The following is a 6,960-nucleotide window of genomic DNA, read 5'->3' as shown; positions in this document are numbered from 1 at the left end:
TTTTTTTTTTTTTTTTTGACAAGGTTAACTAAGGGTTTGTCAATTTTGTTTATTCTTTTGAAGAACAAACTCTTGGCTTCATTGATTTTTTTGTAGCATTCTATTAGTCTCCATTGCATTGATTTCATCTCTGATCTTTATGATTTCCTCCCTTGTATGAACTTTGGGTTTGTCTTGCTCTTCTTTTTCTAGAAGGTTGCAGTTCAGAATTAGTTTGTTTATTTGAGCTCACTGTTTTCCTTATATGAGTATTCACTGCTATGAATTTCCCTTGTAAGATTGCTTTCATTTTATCCCATAAATTCCAATATGTTGTACTGGCATTGTCATTTAATTGTAGAAACTGTCCAATTTCTTTTTTAACTTCCTCTGTGATCCATTGGTTGTTCAGTAGTGTGTTATTAAATTTCCATGTATTTATGAATTGTGGTTTCTTTTGCTATTGATCTCTAATTTCATCACACTATGATGCAATAATATACATGAGATAACTTCAATTCCTTTGCATTTACTTAAACATGTTTTATGAGCTAGTATGTGGTCTGTTTTGGAGAATGACCTATGTGCAGCTGAAATGAATGTGTATTCTTTTTTTTTTTTTGTACCAGTGATCAAACTTGGGTCCTTGCACTTTCAAGGCAGGCAATGGAACCACTGAGCTAAATCCCCATCACATATATTCTTATTTTGTGGGAAGGAACACTCTGTAAACATCTGTTAAATTCATTTTTTCAAGGATTTGGTTGAGTTCTAGTATTTTGTTATTGACTTTTTGTCTAGTTGTGTGTCTGTTTGTGATAATGGGGTATTGAGGTCCCCCACTAATACTGTATTAGAGTTTCTTTGATTTTTCATGTCCATTAATATTTTTATATAGTTGAGTGCACCTGCATTTGGTACATATATATTTATGATTGTCATCTCTTCCTTTTGGATTTTTCCCTTTACAAGGATGTAGTGACTGCTTTTGTCTCTCTTAATTAGTCTTGGTTTGAAATCCATTTTGTCTGAAAATAGGATAGATACGCCTGCTTTTCTTCAGGTTCCTGTCACATGGAATATTATTTTCCACCCTTTAACTTTCAGTCTATGTGTTTCTTTTTGAATTATGTCTGTTTCTTGTATGTAGCATATTGCTGGATCTTGCTTCTTAACCCTTTCTGCCAGTCTGTTTCTTTTGATTGGTGAATTGAGACCATTAACATTGATTGCTATAACTGATATGTATTGACGTATCCTTGTCATGATCTTTTCTTGTTTTTGGACCCCCCCCATTTGCACTTAATTTCTTGTTTTGCCTGATGGATTCATTCTGTAGGGCTTCATTGGCTTGTAACCCTCATTGTCTCATCCTAGGATATTGTTTAAAATTTTTTGGAGTGCTGCTTTGGTATTCATGAAGTGCCTCAGTTGTTCTGTGTTGTGAAAGGCCCTTATTTCTCCATTAATTTTGAAAGATAGTATGGCAGGGTATAGAGGATGTTTTCTTTAAGGGCTTGAAATGCTTCACTCCAGGCTCTTCTTGACCTGAGGGTTTATTTGAGAAGTCTACTATGATTTGGATGGGCTTTCATTTGTATGTGATTTCTTTTTCTCTAACTGCTTGTAATATTTCATTCTTCTGTTGGTTTTCTGGACTCTTGACTATTATATGCCTAGGTGCAGATTTTTTTTTTTTGATCATGGCTAGTTGGAGTCCTTTTTGCCTCACTTATTTGTATGTCAAATCCTTTCCCCCTGCTTGGGAAGTTTTCTGCCATTACTTCTGTGAACAGTTTTTTTTAAAAATGTCATTTGGACTATCTCCTGTTTCTTCATTGACCCCAATCGATCTTATGCTATTCTTCTTTGCATCATCTAGCAACTGCTGGATTGATTTCTCATGGTCCCTCAGTATTTTTAAGAAATCTTTCTTTTCCTGGTCACTAATCACAATCCTGTCTTCTATACCTGATATTCTGTCCTTACATTGACTCATTCTGCTATGTAAACTTTCAGTGGAGTTTTTAATCTCCTGAATATCTTTTTGAATCTGTTTTATGGATTCCATTTCTTTCCTGTCCTGGGATTCCATTATGCTCCTGAGCTATTCTCTTTTTTTTTTTTATTTTTTGGTACCAGGGATTGAACTCAGATGCTTGTGCTTGCAAGGTAGACAGTGGAACCACTGAACCAAATCCCTGGCCCTCCTTTATTTTATTTATTTTTTTTAATCTTTGTCTTCTTTAGAGTTGTTAATCATTTCTTTCACTATGGACACTACCTCTGTTGTTATCTGAAAAATTATTTCTGATTATATTTTTTTCCAGACTCTCTTTCATTGCCAGTTCAGGGAGCCCAGGTGGTCAAGTTTCAGATTGTTCCATCTTGTTGCCCCTCAGAGTTGCCTTTGGTAGTCTGGAAGTCTGGTTTTGAGTCTGTTTTAGGCATCTTCTCATTTCTACTTGTTGATGATGTTTTTGGTTTAATTCCTGGGTTGCTGCTTGTGATTTGCTTATTTATAGTATCTTTATTGCTAGCATTTAGAATACTTAGGTTCTAAGAACAAAACAAACTGACAGTAGCCAAAAAACCAGAAACTGTATTCTCAACCCTATAAAAATAAAAACAAAATCTCCCCTGTCCTTTCCCCTTCTACTTACTAGGCACTAGGCACAGCTCCACTGCCCCATCTCTCCATTTGGGGATCGCAGCTTTGCTGCTCTGGCTTTTCACTGGGGTTATCAAACCTATGAACTTGAGAGAGAGAGGGAAAGGGAAGCAAACTCAGGACCTTATACTTACCACACAAGTGCTGGCTCCACTCAGCTACATCCCAGGTCTCTCTCTCACTCTCTCCAATGAGCTACATCCCCAGCCTTTCTCTTTGTCACTTGATTAGTATCAGTTGAAGGGCTGTGGCTTCAGTTCATCCAGAAAATTGTTATCAGGTACAGGGCTTCATTTGAGAATTTTTGGACAGCAGGATTCCAAAAGCCAGACTTCATAAATTTCCTCACTTAGAACAATGCTTCACCTTCTAGGTGCAGTTTGATAAGAATATGGCCCAAAGCTTTATCACAAAAAAGCCTGGAGGAGCAACAATACTCCTATATCAAGTGTGCGATGCTCTTCAGAAAAAGAAGAAAAGTGGCCTGACCAGAGTACAACTACCAACCACACAGACTCTGACAAACTTAAAATTTCAAACCATGAAAAGTGAGGCTTCCTGAGACCAATGCTTCAACGGGAGATGCAAAAATGAAATCATGGCCAAAATCCAAGCAGCTATCATCACACTCTGAAAGCACTTGAGGCCCAAAATATGATGAAAAAGCAACAGGATGCAGTGGATGTTGCTCCTGATGAGATAATGAAGTTTGAAGCATTAATAAAAAAATATGGCCAGGCCAAAGAAAGTGTATTCAAGACGGAGTTAGATAAAGCAGACCATACAACTACTGACTCATCAAACAATTATTTTGCATGTGAGCAAAGGGAAAAAAGATGGCAGAGGTTGTTAATGGACCAGTTCATTGCCCACGAAACACAGGAGGAGGCTTACTGTGAGAGGCAGCTGACACATGGCCTCATGCAACAGTTCCAACAAGAGTGCAGGATTGCTATGCACCTCATGCATATTCATCCTGAAAAGGAGTTTTTATGGCAAAACAGAACTTTCAGAGAAAAACAATATAAAAAAGACAACTTAAAGATTTCCAGGATGCTCCTGATCCGGAAGCAGCTTTGGCAAAACAAGCCAAGATTGATTTTGAAGAACAAATCCTTAGAGATAAAGAAGTTCATGAACGGATTGCTGTGGAAAGAGTTCAGGCTTATTATAGAAAACACTATAAAATATGCAGGGGATTTTGCTCAGTGGCACCATGCCTGCCTTTCAAGCACAAGGTCCTGAGTTCAATCCCTGGTTTAAAAAATATGCTGGGAAATTTTGGATCAAATATTTGATTTGTTCAGTAAAGTGGCAGGCTACTGAATGTTGACAAATAATCTGATTCCACCTAAGATGGTGCATGATTGGAAGGAATTGTTTTTTCATAGAAAGCCCACATGTGAACAAACCTCTATTAAGCATATGTCTGTTATCCCTCTGAAGAACAATTTAGGGAACTGGGTAAAAGAGACCTGCTAGATAGCAAAGATTATGAAGAATATAAGAACATGGTTTGAGAGTGGGCTGTACCAGAAGAAATGATGGATAATCTACCACCCTCCAACAATTTCATACTGGGTCATGCACTTCATAGACTCATTGAAAAATCTCTTCCTCCTCTTCAAGTTGAGCCAACAGAGCCTGGACTGTCTTCATTTGCTATTAATGATGCTTACTGGGGAAAACACTTATTGGGAATACTATCACTTTAAAGACTCTACAAAGAGAGTTTTCTATTCGGGTACTTTGTATGGGCATTCTTGTCCAAGAAGTTAGCCAAGCATTTTATGACAATGAAAAAGTCAGTGAGGACCTACCAATTCAGAAAGAAGGTGGAGAGCTTCCATCAGATCTGTGAGAGGACAGTAAAAAAAGCTAGGACTCACACAATGTATCTTCAGATGCTCCAGCCTCAGGTAAACCATTACCAGAAACAAAAGGTGAAACTAAATCTAATACAGAAACTGATAGAACACCAAAAACCAAGGAAGTCAAATCAAGTGATAGTGATTGTGGTGGTGCACCCCTGTAATCCCAGCACTCGGGAGGCTGAGGCAGGAGGATGGCTGTGAATTCAAGACCAGCCTGGGCTACAAAGGGAGTTCCAGGTCAGGCTCAACTACATAGTGAGACCCTGTCTCAAAAAAAAATGATAGTGATCATTTCTCTAAACTCACTATACATGCTCATCTTAGTGCAAAATCACAATAATTGCAAAAAGAAGGAGCATTCCAGACACATTAATAGTTAACATCATAGTAAATACTATTAGTGAGATACCTGTGAATCAAGGGTGGATCCTTGATGGTTTTCCTATGACATTAAACCAAACACAGCTTCTAGAAGAAGCTCTCACTGGGTGCGGAAAGAAACCTCATAGAAATGGAGGCAAAGAAGACACAAATATCCACATTGGCTATGGATCCTATGGCTTCAAAAGAACTACCTCTTCCCTCTTCTTCTTTTGATTTTGTTGTATTACTAGATATTTCACATACTTTTTTGCTGAATGACATGAAGATATCCTAGGTGAAGAATTTTCACATGAAACAGCTCATAAAGATATTGGTCAACATGTTGTTAGTGAAAACCAAGATAAGCATGGATACCAGAAATTTAGTGATCACATACAAAAGAGAATTTTAGGCTTCTGGAACAACTGACCTTTGTTGGAACAGTGGTTTTTAGAATCAGAAATATTTTGATAAAAATCAATGCTGGAATACATAAAGAGCCTCTATGCCAAAAACTAAAACAAATTTTTGCAACTGAGATAGTGAAGAAAAAGAATAAAGGTAATTACATTTATTATACTTTAAGCTTATATTACCAAAATATGTGCTTCTGATTTTAGAAGGAAATTAAAGTGTGATGGCAAAGTTCTCTCTTGTACTTGGATTGACACTAATGGTGTATTTTACCTTTTACTGTAGCTTTCTGCTTCACGTCTGAATAACAGCTTTTTCTCTCCCTTTTAAATTAATTTTGTAGAAAGTGGTTATCACACTGAAAGCACTGAAGAGAACTTTATTCTTTTTCTTATTATAAGATCAAATATAAAATTTTCAGAAAGTAGCTAAACAATATAAAAAGTAAAATAGGCATTATTGCACTACTTTTAATTTAAAAAGGAAATAAAAATTAAGAATGTTAAACACATTGTATACACCAAATGTACACAATCTCTATTTGTTATAGAGAAGAATAAAGATTTAAATTTTTGAACTTCAAAAACAAAACAAAAAGAGCTTGAGTGAAGAGAATTTATTTTATTTTCAGGGGGGTGCTGAGCCAGAGTCTCACTATGTAGTTCAGGCTAGCCTTGAAGTCACTACATAGGCCATGCTGGTCTCAAACTCATGGTAATACTCCTGCCTCTTCCTTCCAAATGCTAGGATTACAGGCAAACACCATAAACAGTCTGAGTTAAAAGATTTTAAGCAGATAGAGACACTAGTCATATGTTTGAGGAGTTCTGGTGTCATCTGCTGAGGAATAAAAGTGTCTGTCTTAGTTTCCAGCTCTTTTTTTAATGATAGAGAAGTTTCATTAAAGGTATGAAAAGACACAGGCTGTGAAGAATGAGTTTGGGCCAAGTAAAAGTAGGAAAAGCAGTTCACTGTACATCATGAGGGCAAGCCACCCATGGAAGAATGAAAACAATGGCTGTTTGTGGTTCTTTGTAGTGTTTTGATTACATCTCAACTGGGGATGTAGCTCAACTGTGCCGCACCTGCCTGGTAAGCTCAAGGTCCTGAGTTCAATCCCCAGTACCAAAAAAATCCAAAAAACAAAACAAAAAAAATGATTACTTTGGACTTAGAACAAAGTGATTTTATTGTGATGCAACATGGCCCGCCTAACTAAAAGTGCCTTATGATATCATGGATCTATTCAAAGAAGATTCTCGGGAGTAACTTTGGCCAGGATAACATCCATACATACTTTTTCTTTAGTCTTTTCTGGTTTAGTGACAAGCACAAGCAAGAGGATTCTGTGCCACTGATAACAGCAGCTACTTTGTTAATTTGGGAAATTTGCTATTGGAATTGAAATTTTAAAAAATTTTCCTTCATTTTAGCTAACAGTCCCTTGATTCACTTTTAAGTGTTTGTATTTCAAAATATTTGTCAATTCTTGTTTGCAGAAAATTGATTTGTCCCTGCTACCTCTATACCTTAATTAGGAAAAAATTGAGAAATTTGACTTTAAATGGCTTGCTTTTTTGTTTTTATTGGTCCTCTCTCCCTCCCTCTCTCCCTCCCTCTCTCTCTCTCTCTCTCTCTCTCTCTCTCTCTCTCTCTCTC

General features: G+C 36.8%; 1 pseudogene; it reads left to right on the top strand.

Annotated features, from left to right (window-relative positions):
* Positions 1 to 5,609, top strand: part of LOC104867774 — a 9,908-nt pseudogene extending 4,299 nt beyond the window's left edge.
* The last annotated feature ends 1,351 nt before the right edge of the window (positions 5,610 to 6,960 follow it).

Source organism: Fukomys damarensis, unplaced genomic scaffold (assembly GCF_012274545.1).
Source record: "Fukomys damarensis isolate Sample0158 unplaced genomic scaffold, DMR_v1.0_HiC HiC_scaffold_39, whole genome shotgun sequence".
Taxonomy (NCBI): domain Eukaryota; kingdom Metazoa; phylum Chordata; class Mammalia; order Rodentia; family Bathyergidae; genus Fukomys; species Fukomys damarensis.
The sequence above is the reverse complement of the archived record's forward strand: the minus strand, read 5'-3'. Positions and strand labels throughout refer to the sequence as shown.